The sequence below is a fragment of the Pinus tabuliformis genome, chromosome J (assembly GCF_031772625.1).
Source record: "Pinus tabuliformis cultivar Carrire ecotype Pingquan chromosome J, CPIR1, whole genome shotgun sequence".
NCBI classification, from domain to species: Eukaryota; Viridiplantae; Streptophyta; class Pinopsida; order Pinales; family Pinaceae; genus Pinus; species Pinus tabuliformis.
In genome coordinates this window covers 489,808,356-489,826,478 of record NC_142295.1, presented here as the reverse complement: position 1 = coordinate 489,826,478, position 18,123 = coordinate 489,808,356, and the positions used below count along the sequence as shown (strand labels likewise).

At 36.1% G+C, this 18,123-nt stretch overlaps 1 pseudogene; it reads right to left on the bottom strand.

Annotated features, from left to right (window-relative positions):
- Positions 1 to 7,398: 7,398 nt before the first annotated feature.
- The window catches only part of LOC149227929 (putative disease resistance protein At4g10780), a 90,525-nt pseudogene continuing 79,800 nt past the window's right edge, over positions 7,399 to 18,123 (bottom strand).

Here is an 18,123-nt window from a genome sequence, read left to right as displayed (position 1 = left end):
AAATTTGCCTGACGGGTCGCGCGCCTCTGCCTGACGGGTCGCGCGCCTTTGGGACCACATTTGGGGCACTTCCGGGTGGCCAAATTGAGAAAGAGTAGGCTTTTTGGAAAGGTATGTGAGTATACTTTCCAACCCAACTAAAATTTCTGAATTTGGTCGTCATTTTCCCCTCCAAAATGGCAATCTCCCAAGACTGCTTTCTGCAACTCAAAAATGTGGGAGAAAGTCAATTTTTGCTTGTTTTTTGACTTTCTGGAGGCCCAAAACTTCATTCAATCTCAAGTCCATTGATGAGCATATGTAAATTCTCATGCAAAATCTGGAAATGCTTAGTTTTTGCAAAATGGAGTTGCCATGATGTAGGGTCGGGCGGGGGGTGAGACCCGTTAATGGGGAAAAACCTGTAAATTGCCTGAAAAACCAAAATTTACCCAAAATGCTCAAAATTTCTTGGGATTTGTGCTGTGGCTACACTATTTAGTGCCTTGGTCCTTCAATGAAGCCTTGGCCAAGATATGAAAGGGATCATGCCTCTTTCTCCTTTCTTGTGCCTTGGCCAACCTCCTTGGATCCGGAGATTGTAATTTTGACATTTCTCTAAAACCATGACACCTGTGACAAAAGTGAAGGAGGTTTTTCGTATTTGGCATGTTATGGACAAAAACCTCTCTCAGTTTTCCAAAATTCATCTTTTATTTCTCTAGAACATCATTTGAGTGCGACTTGTCCCGATGTGTGAAACAAGGAATTTTGTCGAAATGGAGCGAAATGAAGGGGATAGGGGGCTTCTAAATTCTTGAGGAAATTTAGGAGAGTAGGGAGGGATGTTAGGAAGTAGGGGAATGTGGAATCTCAGAGATTGAGCGAGGGGAAGGGGTCCAAAAGGGAAAAACAGAGGCCAAACCTAGAAAATTGCCACGTTGTAGCTAGAAACTAGGGTTTGTGCAAAAATGAGGATTTTGGGGGATCTCAGTGATGGGAAGCATTTGGTAAGGTATTTTAAGGATAAGGGAAGGTGTATGAACATCAGGATACAAGTTTTGCTAATGATTTGACCATTCAAGAGAAACTAGCTTTCAAAACCCTAGGAGAGGGAAATGACCCTCCCTAGGCGCAACTGAAGCATGAAAAAGGTGTAAAATGATTCATTAAACACTGAAATGATAATGAAAACCCTATGAATGATGATAGATTCACCTGAATAGTGACATAGACCGACATTTGGACAACTTTAGAAGGAGTGAAAGCAAACCCTAGACCTAATACCTAGTGACCAAATTTTGCTTGAAAACTCTTTGAAATGACAAAATTTGACCTTAACACTGTGAGACCACTTTGTAAGAGCATATTTGATCACTGTAGGAAGGCTAGAAAGACTGACACTAACACATTCAATTTATTTTAAGTTGATCTTTCTTAGAAGTTTGCCTTTTGGGATCACCACGAGATGTAGATGTAATTCCTAAAATGCAATCTAAAGATGATAAGCAAACTTTTATCTCTTTTCAGCAATGAAAACCCTAGCTACAAGGGGAAAAGAAAGACAAAATATTTCCTCAAAGTGCAAAGAGCACACTGTAAATGCACTTTTCCTAAATCAAGCCAAGCAGGCTATCAATATGCAAATGCACATATGCAAGTATTTGTTTTCACTTTCTTAATATTTATGCCTAAAAATAAAGTTGATGTACAAATCTGAATTTGCTTTCAAGTGACAAACACAAACAAGCTTCTTTTCGAAATCAAAAGGTAGAGATGATTACGACACTTTATGATTTTGAAATACTCGTTTCGACACTAGAAAGTCATAAATTCAAACCAAAGGCAAAAGTAAAAGCATAATCGACTGTCAACAGCAAATAAACTTTCTCCTAAGATCAAAATCAACAGTTACGATAGATCTAAATCAAAGGACGACAGTATGACTATTCTACTTTTTCAATGGAAAACTGTAAATGATGACACAAACACAAAAAAACATCTACAGTCTTTTTGTACAAAGGAGGTGGAATTAAGGCAAAGAAAAGGGGTTTTTAAACAGACACATACACTGATCACAGGCTGCAAAAATCAGAGACAAAACTGAAAAAAATGAAGCAAAGAACCTTAGCTGCACAAGGCTAGGCTGATCAACGGACCTGATACACAGAGAAACTGGATTGCAGCACAGGTAGCCCTCTCGGGAACTGAGTTGAAATGCAGAATCTCTTCACAGAGCCTGCGCTGGGGCAGAAACGAGAATTATATCCGGGTTCTGGGTCACGGTTTGCAGTTTAATCTATGGTTTTTGGCCGAGTAAAAGCAATCAGTAATGCACAATCAGAGGGTAGATTTAAAGGAGGTCTAAGAGCTATCACAAAGGGCAATCAAATCATTTTTGAATCAGCTGTTCAGATCATAAACAGATCTAGTGAATGGATTGAAGTAGCAGATGTCTACTTTGCATTTGTTAATGGCAAATGCAGTTCGATTGCTACTCCTAAGTTTATGAAACAAACAACAATAGAAACACAAACAAACTAACTAGACACGATCCCCAGCAGAGTCGCCATTTTTTTAACGGGAAAAGTGTCTACTCGGAACGACCCTATCCCACTAAGGTGTGATAGTGACCTTAGAAACAAACAAGGAAAACTACTTTCATATTCTTTTTTATGAACTATAAACGAAGAGGAATGGGATGAACCAACCTGTGTCTTGCGCTAGTCCTTTTGATCCAATCTCTCTCCTCTTTGACAGCTTCCGGCTACCTGCTCCCTTACTTTCCCAGCTTCACCAAGTTCCTGTAAGATCACAGAAGAAGAAAACTACAAAAAGACATGGATTTCTACTCATAAATAGCTTAGGATCAGATTTAAGCTAAACATGCAAATATAACAAACATCAATGATATACAAGCATGTAGGAGAAACTCAAATAGTTTTATTGATATAACAAGAAGATCCAGGAGGAGTTACAACTGATGATTCCTGATCCAGCATCAACCTCCCAGCAAAGGAATCCCCTCTTCACCTCCAACAAAGCATAAATCACCCAATACTCTGATATCTATCTCAAAACCAACAACAATTCTCTGCAATGTACAAAATTCCAGCCTCTGGATCTCTAGGATGAGGGATCCATATATAGATGTATGCAAAGAGGATGAGTCAGCTTATGATCTGACTAATGGCTTCTCTCTGTCAGTTCTTGCTTCCACTTAGAGACTGAGAGCCTCTTACTCATCCTTGGTCGAACTTAGTGAGGCAAGTGTCATTGGGGAAGATTCTGGAAGCTTCCATTGTCTGTCCACCTCGCGGAATGACACTGCCATTCGTCATTTCCCGCTCAACACACCCTGGTAGTGCATTTAGGTGCATTGCAACGCACCTAGCTAGTGTACTTGGGTGCTATGCAATGCAGCTAGCTAGTGGAGCAGCTGAAATGATCCTGATTTGACTGATTCTGAGTAGTTTCTGGTGGAGAACTTCTGGGAGAAGATGTAATTTGTTGACCTTGTTCCTTTAGGGGCCAGAACAACACTTTTAGGGACTTAGGATCCCTTGGTTTATGTACATTTCATGCTTAGAGCTGTAAGGCACAAAAATGTCTATAACACTCCATCATTTGCAAATTTTTTAAATACTTTGAACATAACTTTCAAATCCACTAATGCAATTTGTGAGAAGCTGTCAAGTGAGTTGCTAGTATCAGCTACTAGGTTTTCTTGTGGCATTGATGATCAGTCATGGAAACAATTGAACATCTGTTCAAGGACTCCATATCAATGCATTTCATCCAATTTACATTCATACAGTGATCTTGATCACTCTTCTTGATTGATTCACATTAATAGCAGTTTTTGGCTCTTGTCTAGCTTTCAGGAGGGATGCATCTCATTATGTATTCCTTCTCTCCAAAGCCTCTTCTTACTTCTCTAACCCTAACCCAAGGTGTTACAGTCTCAATTCACAATATATATAAGACTATAAGTGACTTTTCTAAGACTTATGACAACCATACTTGGTTGATATAAAATATGGTATAAAATATGAAACCTGGTCTGAATATTAAGCTCTGGCAGCATAATAATTCTAGGCAATCATGCATCTATATGGTCAATATTAAGAAACATTGACTAAACTACAAGCAAACCATGTCTTAACTTCACATCACACGGAAAATTCTCTAGGTCACCTTCAATGACATAGTTTGCAAGGGTGGCCTTGATCTATGAATACTAGCATGCCTCGAATTCATCGATGTATCTTGACAAATTATTCCTCCAAATTTGTCACTTAACTAAATTTGTCTATGTAAGTCATGAACTTATAGTTCAAATAATAAGATTTAATTACAGTCTAATGCTATTGGCAGTAAACGACACCAATCTAAATAGATTGAACACATCAAATAAGAAACTTTTCATTCATTGGATAACAAGAGAAAATTATGACCTTTTATATAAGTTTGAACTAATTTTCAGTGGTTGAAGATGCAATAATCAACGTCCACACATACCTAGAGTTATGCTAGGATGTTGACCCTTGATTCCCTTCCAATTTATCAGTCTAACACCAATACCCATCCAACACAATGACTAACTCAGCTCTATGTGCACTCAAGGACTAATTTTAATGTGTTTTTGTGTGTTGTGACCTAAGTGAACTTGTCCTTGTCATTCAGCTTCGTAGAAAATAATAGCAACAACCCCAACCATTGATTGAGAGGATGGAATTATGGGTACATCTAGCTAGTGCACCTTCTATACTGGGCAAAAAATCCCTATAATTTGTTTTCACCTATGTAAAACTTCAGCAAGTAAGAGAAGTGAGTTGCTCTCCACAATATCCTCTAATCTATTCATAGAAATACTTTGTACACACATAATCAGCCTCAATGCGGGCGTTAAGTGGATAACTTGGGTGTGTAAATGTATACATAAGTCACTAGAGGAACCTATGCCTAGCTACCTAACCAGTAAGGGCTCTTCAGTTACACCTCTCAACAAACGCGTCATGATTTTGCCATGGGTTTTCTATGTGACAGCCTAATATAATATGTAATGTATGTGCAATCTATTTTATACCATTAGCCTTTAAGCATCGAGATTATGTGTTTTCATTACAATAGGTTCTGAATGAACCTTTAGAACCTCTATCTTCAAGGGTCAGTGCCTGACTCATCCTATCTGAGTTAACAAGACACTCCTAATTGTCATCCACTAGTCCACCTCTTTAATTAACTCCAATGCCAAGACACAAGTATTGTGAGTTTGTACCCTTACACAGATGGGTATACTGCAATTAATAAAATACCCAACAATTAATACATAGTAGAACCCTTGCAGAGAGAGGTATTCCATAATCAATATAACAATCAACAATGTGTAATATAGATTGGGCATTGGGTACACTCTCATGATGCAAAAATTAGAAACTGAAATTCCCTATAGTTAAACCGATGTATGAAATAGGGCACATAGCTTTCCTTTGTTAACAGGGATGTGTCCAAGTACTATTCTGACCTTGAGGCTCTCGAATTTTAGGTCAACATTAAGGGAGTTGTATGTAGTCATTCTTGAGTTCACTTCTTTAACCCTACCTAAAAACATGGCAATGTAATCCTGTAACCTTTTTTAGATGTATAGGGAAAACCAAGAATTTAAGATACTTAATATTGTATGACTTGGGGTGGACAATGGGACCAAGCACATTACTCTCCTCCAAATCATCGACAAACTTCTATTAATGTCGTTGTCACCCCCTAGCATGTGGATCCCATCCCATTGACTAGACCTCGAGATGTACTTGGGATTCCATAGGTTCCTTCCACACCTCCACCCTTCTACATTAAGGATGTTTAGTTTATAGGCATATTCTGGGATTCCAAAGGAGGTCTTACCCCACCGAGGAGTCATGAGGGCTCTAGAGGAGATCTTCCTCCACCCAGCTATCTTGAGGGATTCCAGAGGAGGTCTTCCTCCACCAAGCAATCATGAAGGATTCCAGAGGAGATCTTACAATCTAGTTTTTTTAGTTATCACTTAACTCAAGGGAAGATGTGAGATATATTTATCAAAATCTAAATTTGAATATTAATACAAATGTGTTAAAAATTTTATTTTAAGAAAAAATTTTAAATTTTGGGATGGGAATTCATGCAATACATTCTTCTGTAAAAAATGTTTAGAACCAAATGTCATATGTCTTTCTTTCTTTCTTTTCAGAGGAAAAAAGCATAACTTATTTATATAAATAAATAAAATTTCATTTTGTAAATACACAAACAAAGTGTGTATTCATGCAATATCTACCCATATCCATGTATTGGACACAAAAAGAAACCAGCTCTCCCATAATTTAAACATACATCTATACATCATTTGACCCGAGGGGTCCACACACAAAAAAATACAAAAAGGAGTAGAATTTACAAATTATGAGAATTATAATTTAAAATCAAAATATATTTTTGAAATTACTATAGCATCATTATCAACAAAATCAACATCAACCTATTGAATATGAAGATAAAAAACATAGATGAAAAAGAGCCTATATTTATGCTTTTTTAGGTTGTCCATGAAAGGACTATGAAATAACCTATAGTGTTCATCATTTAAGACCGCCTCAATGTACCAAAGACCCCATTCCAACTAAATTGCTCTCTATAAAAAAAATTCTACATCACTGTTTCACTCCCTCTTCCTCTAAATATGAGTGCACAAAAAATAAACATAGAAAAGCTTTACCCTTTATAAATTATCAAAAATTTGATTAAGTTGCAAGCAGTAACATTGTTGAATATCATTGACCCAATTTATAACTAGCAAGAAATCACTTAACACTTAAAGTTGATGGCAATCCTTATCACAAGCAAAATCCATTAATGAGTGATGAGATAATAGCTCTTCCAAATATTTTGAACCCCTTCCAAGTCTCATATTGACTTTAAAATAGTGTTTATATGATAAATAAATAACAGAGCCGCCACTACATGAGAAATTTCCCTCTTGCTCAACCCTATAAAAGAACCCCATGGAAAAGATTTGTTAGTTTCCTATAGAATCTTGATCCTATTCCAAGAAGGGATAGAGGGTTGTTGAAAATGAGAAAGAATGGGGAAAACTTCAATAGCCACTCAATCTAGGGAGTGCTAGTTATGAAAAATTTCCCTATTTATTGATAGATAAACACCCCAATAGATAAGAAAAAGACAAAATGATGGTTAGATTCATCCCACAAGAATTTAAAACAGATACTTATAGATCTTTCTAAAACTCCCTTAGGAATGCAAGTGACTAAAATCCAAAACACAAGAATAGCATCTAGGATTGATTTCATGAAAACTAGTTAGTCTTTGCCCTTGACTACCACCTTAGCCTCCAACTAGTTAGTTTTTTTTCCAAAAGTCATCTTAATCTTCAAAATTATGTTCATAGTCATTGCTGATATATATAGCATCATCTTGATCTTCATAATTATGTTCATCATCATTACCGCCCTGCTCATCATCAGTAGTTTCTTCTTCCTCATCACAATCATGATTATCATCATCACATGGAATTCCACATTCATAGAAAAATTCATGACCGCACCTGAAAATAAACAAAATTAATATTAGAACATAAAACCTATATAAAAAATAAAATACATAAGCACTTTCTTATTACATTATGATTAAAATCTTATAAACAAAAACTCCATTGCTCAGAAACCGTGTACCTGCAAACTATGTGCATGCAACCTTGGGTGTGTTCAATCATATGTTTGAAGTTCGGACACCGCTTCCACTTGTTGTACTCTACAAGCAAATTCAACTCTGCATTTACAATGCCCAACTGAGGAGCATACTCTTGGCAAGACGTGTCTGTGTGCCAAGGAACCCTACACTCAATACAAAACAAGCAGGAGCATTTCTGACATTTTGTTGCTGTTGTTGTTGTTAGAGAAGAATGTGGAGAAGGAACTTCTGGGCACTTATTTAATTCCGATAAAGCCATAAAAAACGAGCAATCAGGATATGGGAAATATACTTTCTCCGAATCTGCAATTTTTCCTCTTCAAACCTTTTCATAAAAATCTCAAACCATTTAGATGACAAAAATTTCTCACAACCATATTTACTGAGTTTGGAATTACACCAGGGATGTGGGAATTTAGGCACAACGCCATAATAGGCCATCTTGGACTCAACGTATCGACCCATACAACGAAGACAATATCTATGATGGAAAAACATATTTGTGTGCATCCCATTCACATTCACATCCTCAAAGAACATATTGAATTTCTCCTTCACGTCAGTGCCTCCAATTATTGTCACCTCCACTTGATAATCAGCAGGTCTAACATTTATCTCAGCGCCTGAATTATCACTAACATCACCACTGGTTATTTATAGCAGAGCATAGGTATATCACGCCCCCCGGCCGACTTAGAAGCCGCTTACGTTCATCAAATGTCCACCAACTTACCACGTTCTCCATGTTAATATGGTATTTTGGGGCCTTTCACATCCAGAGTGGCAATGATGGTGTTATTTTCTCTTATCCTCATTTTTATCCGGAAATTTTATTGTTTTTCTTCTGAATTATTATTGTTTTTTTCTTCTCTAAACCGTTGTTTTTTATTTATTTTTAAACTTAACGTACTAGTTTTCAACACACGTTTCATTGATTTTCTTTTATTTATTTTTAAACTTAATGTACTAGTTTTGAACACACGTTTCATTGATTTTCCTAAAGTTCAATAATATTACTTGGTTATTTATGATTATAAATTCCATCTATTTGACGAATTAATAAATTTTCCCTAAATTTAGAATATGTTTAGCCAAATAAACATATACATCATTCAAGTCACACTGATGCTTATTGAAAATTTCTATAAAGATTTGAGCATTCCATAGTTGATCATTGCATAATTTTAAGGCATATTATTAAAAAAGTTTGGGAGAAAAAGGAAGAAGTCTTTTGTTGCTTTGTTGATTTCAGAAAAGCATTTGACTCGGTTCCTAGGGATAAACTTTGGCAGAGAATGGAGGAACTTGGGGTTCCTAAACATTTGAGAGCAGTTGTACATAGGCTGTATGAAGAGGTGAAAATCAAAATTAGAACTTCAGAAGGCATTTCTGAAATTTTTTAGAAGCGATATCAGGTTCAAGCAAGGTTGCCCATTGTCTCCTACCCTTTTTGGTTTATATATCAACAAGCTTGAGGAGTGGTTAAATTCGCAAGGGGGTGATGGTATCTATTTGTGCAAGTTTGTTACAAGGCTTATTTTGTATGCAGATGAATTTATTTTTATTGCTAAATCGGCTCTTGGTTTGCAAGAGCACTTACTATCCCTTGAGAATTTTTGTAGAAGTGTGGGGATGCAATTCAATATCAGCGAAACGAAAGTAGTGGTCTTCTCTAAGAAAAGAAAACATAAAAAACATAAGTTCTACTTTGAAGGCAACATTCTGGAAAAAGTTGTGGATTACAAATACCTCGGAATTGACTTCAACAAAAATCTAAGCTGGAATGGTTATAGAAAGAAAAGAACTTTGTAGGGTTGGAAAGAATTTTATTCTTTTCAAAATAAGTGTAAAGAGGCAGAGTTATGGGACTGGAAGACCACTCAAACTCTTCTTGAGCTTCTAGTGATTCTGGTGATTCTCTATGGTTGTGAACTGTGGGCTAGCAGTACCTCCGACATGCAGTGGAGACAAATTGAGAAAATTCAGAAGCGTTTGATTAGAAACAAATTTAAGATTAAAACTGTAGTTCCTTATGATATCTTTTTAAGTGAAAGAGGGACTGCTCCTATTGAAGCAATTGCTACGGTGCGAGTCATAGGGTATTTAAAATAAATTGAGCAAATGGAAGAGGGTAGATGGCCTAATGTTGTCTTTAATGATAGATTGTGCAAGAGAAAAAAAACTTGGATTCAAAAAAACAACAAATGGTTTAGTAAATGGAGTATTTTCTTGAAAGCGTGTCCCATAAACAACAAAGAGATAAAATCTTTTGTTATGGAAAAGTTCCACAAACGTGCTTGGGATAAGGAGCCAGGAAGAAAGAAAAATTACTATATTGAAGTGTTTAATCCCTCTCATAATCATCAACCAAAAGCATACATAGATGCCAATATCTCTTGGAGAGCCAAAATTCTTATTCTTAAGTTAAGGAATAATTCACATCAACTCCGTTGTGAAACAGGGCACTGGAAAAGGGCAAAGGATGTGTGGGATGAAAGGGTACACATTTTTTGTTCTTCTGGAAAAGTGGAAACAGAAAAACATTTCATTTTAGAATGTGAGGCCTTCAAAGAAAACAGGAAAAGTTATGCATATACACTGGCAGCTAGCTCTTGGGATAATCTATTTAACGATGGGTTTGTCGAGAAGCTAGGAGCATATATTGTGAAGCTTCACAGAAAAGGGCTGAATACATCAAGTAGATGAAGAAGCAATATGTCCCATAGGCTATCTTTAGCCTCGTGGACATTAAAATAATTTCTTTCTTCTTTCAATATTCTCTATAAACAAGCTCTTATATTTTATGGTTCATCTTACCAATACAAATGACTTGAAAAGGTTGGTGAGTGTGTGAGGGCCTAAACAATATCTCTCACATATTTTTTCCTCAATATGCTAACCATGACATGGATCCCCACTATTCCATTTCTACACGGTGAGGGGATCTCTTGTACACTAGTAGTATAGGGACCTAACATGCCCCTCTCCTTCAAAAAGTGTTTTCCTCAATGATTGAGTAGTTCCGAATGATTCCGTATAAAATTCTCATCCTCCCATGTGGAATCTTCAGCAAGTTCTTCCACTTGATGAGATACTCTAAAATTGATCGATTTCGTAGCTATCAATTTCTTGTTTCTGTGGTTGCTTCAAGTCCTAGTATGATTCTTCCTTCCTCATCAAATTATGACAATATTATTTGAAATGGGATCTTCTGCAACTTTTGAATGAGTGGCCACACTTCTTCATCATTCTTCCATTCATCCCTTACTTCATTTATCCAATTTGGTTGGATAATAGAAATAACACAAAACAATGCTTCCACATCCTCATCCTTTATTGAGAGTGCATCTACAACGACATTTTTCTTCCCTTTTTTGTAGATGATTTCAAAGTCATAACTTAACATCTTTGTGACCCATTTCTGTTGCTCTTCAGAGAATAATATTTGTTCTCAAAAGCATTTAAGACTATCATGATCTGTTTTTACCTTGAAGTGTCTTCCCATTAGGTAAGGTCACCATTTCTTAAGTGCATGTAGTATTGCCAACATTTCCTTCTCATAAATAGATTTGTGTAAATACTTTACTTTGATTGGACGAATTTTGAAAGTAATGGGTCTTTCATCTTGAATTAAAACAGCACCAATTCTGTTTCCTAAAACATCACATTCCACAATAAAGGGTTCTGTGAAGTCTGGTGTAGCTAAGACCGGTTCTTGGCACCTTGCTTCCTTAAGATGTTCAAAGGCCTTTGTTGCTTATGGAGTCCATGAAAATGCATCTTTCTCCAATAATGTTGTTAGAGGTGTTGTTATTCTCCCATAATTCTTAAAAAACTTGCAATAATACCCTGTCAACCTAAGAAATCCTCACTGATGCTTTAGGGATGAGAGGATTTTCCATTCCTTAATGGCTTTAATTTTGTTAGGGTCTACCTTAACACCTTCATGAGATACAATATGATCCAGATATTCCACCTCTTGTACTCCAAAGAAATATTTGGAGCTTTTTGCATATAATTGTTTATCCTCCAATAGTTTGAGCACCCTGTCAACATGTTGAACATGATCCTTCCAAGACTTGTTGTAGATTATTATATCATCAAAAAATACTAACACAAATTTTCCAAGGAAGGGTTTGAAAATGGAATTCATCAAACCTTAAAATGTATAAGGTGCATTGGTAAGGCCAAAAGGCATGACCAAAAATGAATAATGACCCTCATGAGTTCTAAATGTTGTTTTCGGAATGTCTTTAGTCTTCATTCTAATTTGATGATATCCTCAATGAAGATCCAACTTGGTGAAGTAAATTGGTCCATGCAATTCATCCAATAATTCATCAATGGCAAGAATGGGAAATTTATCTTTAATAGTGAGCTTGTTAAGCTCCCTATAATCCAGACACATGTGCCATGATCCATCCTTCTTGTGCACCAATACTACCGGAGCAGAGATAGAACTTTGACTAGGTTGAATTATACCAGCCTCTATCATTTCTGCAACCATACGTTTAATTTCACTCTTTTGGGCATATGGATATCTGTACAACCTGATGTTTGGAGGAACAGTTCCTGGAATCAAATGAATAGCATGATCACCGTGACGAATAGGTGGGAGGCATTTGAGAGTTTCAAATACCTTGGAATGATTGTACAAGACTTTTCGGATATCTGGAGAAATATATGATTTCGATGTGGGAACCTCTAGCGAACATAATTTTGCAATTACACCTCGTTGTTCCTCCTTTAGAAGCTTTGTCATACCGTTAGAGCTGATTATCTTTCCCGGTTTCCTTGCAATACCTATTAATTCAACTTCCTTTCCTTCCACACAAAATTTCATGAAAAGTTCTTGAAAATTAAAAGCTATTGTACCCAAAGATTGTAGCCATTGGACTCCTAGTACAACATTAGCACCACCCATTGGAATGAAAAGCATTGGGCTATTCAATACATATTCTCCCATGGATATCTTGATGTTATGGTACTTTCCAAAGAAATTTATGGTTCCTCCACTTGCAACCATCACTTGACACTTTGGTGTTGGGTATAGGAAGCTGTTAAATTCCTTAGCTATCTTACAATTAATAAAATTATGGGTACTGCCTGAATCAATCAACAGTATTACCTTTTTCTTCTTGATATGTCCTTCTATCTTGATAGTTTGAGGAGTGTTGATCCCGACCAATGCATTACAAGATATGGTTGGATTCATTTCTTATTTCTTGATGTGATCTTTCACTTCTTGAACCTTTTTCTTCTTGATATGTCCTTATATCTGGAGAATTTGAAGAGTGGTAATTCTTGTGAATGCTTTACAAGATATGGTCGGATTCATTTCTTAATTCTCTAGGGTTGGTTCTTGGTGTATATCCTCTTCTTTTGATGTTTCTTGATCCTTTTCTTCCTCCTCTTCACAATCTATGTAAAATAATTTCTTCTTAGCACACTTATGATCTTTAGTCTATTTTCTATCGCAAATGTAACAAAGCCCTCTTTCTCTTTTTTCTTGAAATTGTTTTGGTGTAAACCTTGTAGATTGTGGGAGACTAGGAGCAAAAACACTTCCATATTTATAGTTGTGAGTGGTGGGCTTCATTCTTTCCATAATTTCGCTTTCAATTTTTCTTTCCAACCTGAATGCCTTCTCTAATGAATCAAGTTCCCAAAGATGAACCTCATGTTGAATGTTATCCTTTAAAGTCCCTATGAAGACATCAATCCTTTGCTTCTCCAGAATATCATTTACCTTTATATTCAATTTTTGAAAGTCCTCAATGTGCTCTACCATTGAACCCTTTTGTTTGAGATTTATCAATTAGCTAAAGAAGGTGTTTCTCTTTGTGTCATCACAATGTGCTATCATTTCCTCCGTGAAAATTGACCACGTAATAAGTGGTTTACGAGAAAAAAGCCCTTTATACCATAAATAGATTTTTCTAAATAATTTCCTTTGATTGGATGACTTTTGAAAGCAATGGGTCTTTCATCTTGAATTAAAACAACACCAATTCCATTTCCTAAAGTATCACATTCCACAATAAAGGATTCTGTGAAGTCTGGTGTAGCTAAGACTGGTGCTTGGCACCTTGCTTCCTTAAGATGTTCTAAGGCCTTTGTTGCTTATGGAGTAGATGAAAATGCATCTTTCTCCAATAATGTTGTTAGAGGTGTTGTTATTCTCCCATAATTCTTAACAAACTTGCGATAATACCTTGTCAACCTGAGAAATGCTCGTTGATGCTTTATGGATGTGGCGATTTTTCATTCCTTAATGGCTTTAATTTTGTTAGGGTCTACCTTAACACCTTCATGAGATACAATATGACCTAGATATTCCACCTCTTGTACTCCAAAGAAACATTTGGAGCTTTTTTCATATAATTGTTTCTCGTCTAATAGTTTGAGCATCCTGTCAACATGTTGAACATGATCCTTCCAAGACTTGTTGTAGATTATTATATCATCAAAAAATACTAACACAAATTTTCCAAGGAACGGTTTGAAAATGGAATTCATCAAACCTTGAAATGTATAAGGTGCATTGGTAAGTCCAAAAGGCATGACCAAAAATTCATAATGACCCTCATGAGTTCTAAATGTTGTTTTTGGAATGTCTTTAGTCTTCATTCTGATTTGATGATATCCTGAACGAAGATCCAACTTGGTGAAGTAAATTGATCCATGCAATTCATCCAATAATTCATCAATGGAAAGAATGGGAATTTATCTTTAATAGTGAGCTTTTTGAGCTCCGTATAATCCGGACACATGTGCTATGATCCATCCTTCTTGTGCACCAATACTACTGGAGCAGAGAAAGAACTTTGACTAGGTTGAATTATACCAGCCTTTAGCATTTTTGCAACCATACATTCAATTTCACTCTTTTTGGCATAGAGATATCTGTACGACCCGATGTTTGGAGGAACACTTCCTGGAATCAAATGAATAGCATGATCATGATCACGAATAGGTGGGAGGCCATTGGGAGTTTCAAATACCTTGGAATGATTGTCCAAGACTTTTTGGATATCTGGAGAAATAGATGATTTCGATGTGGGAACCTCTAGCGAACATAATTTTGCAATTAAGCCTCATTGTTCCTCCTTTAGAAGATTTGTCATACCATTAGAGTTGATTATCTTTCCTAGTTTCCCTGCAATACCCCTTAATTCAACTTCCTTTCCTTCCACACAAAATTTCATGAAAAGTTCTTGAAAATTAAAAGCTATTGTACCCAAACGTTGTGGCCATTAGACTCTTATTACAACATCAACACCACCCATTGGAATGGAAAGCATTGGGTTATTCAATACATATTCTCCCATGGATAGCTTGATTTTATGGCACTTTCCATAGAAATTTATGGTTCCTCCACTTGCAACCATCACTTTACACTTTGGTGTTGAGTATAGGAAGCTGTTAAATTCCTTGGCTATCTTACAATTAATAAAATTGTGGGTACTGCCTGAATCAATCAACACTATTACCTTTTTCTTCTTGATATGTCCTTCTATCTTGATAGTTTGAGGAGTGCTGATCCTAGCTAATGCATTACAAGATATGGTTGGATTCATTTCTTATTTCTTGATGTGATCTTTCACTTATTGAACCTTTTTCTTCTTGATGTGTCCTTCTATCTTGAGAGTTTGAAGAGTGGTAATTCTTGTGAATACTTTACAAAATATGGTCAGATTCATTTCTTCTTTCTCTAGGGTTGGTTCTTGGTGTATATCCTCTTCTTTTGATATTTCTTGATCCTTTTCTTCCCCCTCTTCACAATATTTGTAAAATAATTTCTTCTCAGCACACTTATGACTTTTAGTCTAATTGCTATCACAAATGTAACAAAGCCCTCTTTCTCTTTTTTCTTCAAATTGTTGTGGTGTAAACCTTGTAGGTTGTGGGAGGCTAGGAGAAAAAACACTTCCGTCTTTATAGTTGTGAGTGGTGGGCTTCCTTGTTTCCATAATTTTGCTTTCAATTTTTCTTTCCAACCTAAATGTCTTCTCCAATGAATCAAGTTCCCAAAGATGAACCTCGTGTTGAATGTTATCCTTTAAAGTCCCTATGAAGACATCAATCCTTTGCTTCTCCAAAATATCAGTTACCCTTATATTCAATTTTGGAAGTCCTCAATGTGCTCTGCCATTAAACACTTTTGCATGAGATTTATCAATTAGCTAAAGAAGGTGTTTCTCTTTGTGTCCTCACAATGTGCTATCATTTCCTTCGTGAAAATTGACCACGTAATAAGTGGTTTATGAGAACAAAACCCTTTATACCATAAAAATTGATTCAGTTCTAAATAATTATATGCAATACGTATCTTTTTTAATAGTGGTTCGCCATGTAGATCAAAATATTTCTCCATATGTAGTATCCAATTTACCAGATCCTTTCCATCAAACTTCCTCATCTCGATTTTTCTTGATTTTAGGAGCTCAATCTTGAAATGACTGTAACTCTGTAATTTCGGATCTTTAAGTTCTGAAATTTTGATCTATAATATGCCTCTAAGTCCTCTTTCTAACTCCACAATTCTGATCACAATTGGATTCCTGAAGAAATATTTATTCCCAATCTCCTGCGATGAGCTAATTATAGACTAGTTCAGTAGAGTGAACTTGTACGATGTGCCACATGTTACTATTTCAACCTTAGGTTCTGAAAATTATACCCAAACAGAATACAGTTCATCCTCTTTCTGTAACTTCTTACAAAATTTCAATCCAATGCTCAGAGAGAACGTTAAGACAATTTTCAAAAGGTCACCTATTTAGGATGTAATTCGAGAGTCTTCAAAAACCCTAATTTCCTCACATCATATATCCAAAACTATAGCGGTACAAGATCTTAAATTCAGACCTGATATTCAGACTGATTTCTTCTCAAATGGGTTTTTTCTTTAGCTTCTGAAACATCATAGAGAAAATGGTATAGCGAAAATTCCACGATGATCCATTTTAAACGAAATTCTAGAGCTTTCAAAAACCCTAACCTCCTCAGATCATATCTCTGAAAATATAGTGAGAGAAGATCTAAAATTTGGACGTGAGGTTCATCAAGATTTCTTCTCAAATAAGTTTGTTTTTTAGCTTCTGAAACATCTCAGAAAAAGATTTATAGCTAAAATACTGTGATGACCTGTTTCAAGCAACGAAACCCTAGAATCCAAAGCTCTCATACCAAATCTTAGGAAACCAGCTCACAAAAAGATAGAAAAGATATATCAACGCCTTAAAAATAAGCCTCTTTGAGGGGCCAACGTCCTTTACATTACACAAATCAACAATTCTTGGATGATACAAATTACAAGACCTCCTTTTTATATATAGGAGTCTAAGGGGTCATAATATATTCAGAGATGACATAACAATAATAATGTAAGTGCACAACAATAACAATAGTGGGTTTCTATGGGGCACAATAATAACAATATGGGAACTACATGGGCACAAAAATATAAGAAGGGGCTTGTACTAATAACAATAAGGGGTTACACTAGTAGTATAGGGACCTAACAGAAGAAGATCCCATATGTTTTGCACCAAGTGGGTTGTCCTCAACGGTGACTTATCTTCTCACTGCTAGATCCATGATTCATTTTTTTAATGATCTCAATCACTAAGTTAAGGTCACCTTCTATCACCAATTTCTTAAAACCTTCCCTTTTAGCTTTTAGTAAGCCCTTCAGAAGAGTGTTGAATTTTGTCTAATTATTGCTAGTATATCCACAATTTTCTCCATAGATTAGTTTGGTGCAACGTTGGGAGTCTCTAAATAATCTCCCAAAACCTACGTCCCCTAGGTTCCCTTTGGAGGAACCATCAAAATTTAGCTTTGTAAATCCATCATGTGGAGCATGATAAAGGTTAGGCTAGTGACTAGGAAAAATCATGAGTTTCCAGGAAGAAGCTGAAATAATCTTTCAGATGGTTGAGAATATGTGCCTCATGAGGGGAGACCTGCTAGTAATTAGGATGCCATTGATCAACAAAAAATGTTTCTTGAATAATTTTATAATCCCTTCGCATACTCCCTCCTAGGGTATCAATTGATCTTTAAAGATTCTTCAGTTTCTTTCTTTCCAGATAGCCCATAGTAAAATACCAATTGACAACCTCCAAGCGCGATTCATAACTAGGCTGGAGAAAAATCATTTTCTCAAATTTTCAATAGATTCTGAGATGTTTATAAAATGGTCCTCATGGTCGAAGAGGCTACCTAGATTGCTCCATAACTGGTTAGCAAAGGTACATTTATTTAAAAGGTGTCCAAGATCTTCATTCTTCTAGAGACGACATAGCATACAGTATGATGGTCCTTGGAGTCCCCGTTTCCGTAATTGATACTGTTGGCATTATGGCATAGGTTTGGAGCTATGGCTCAAGT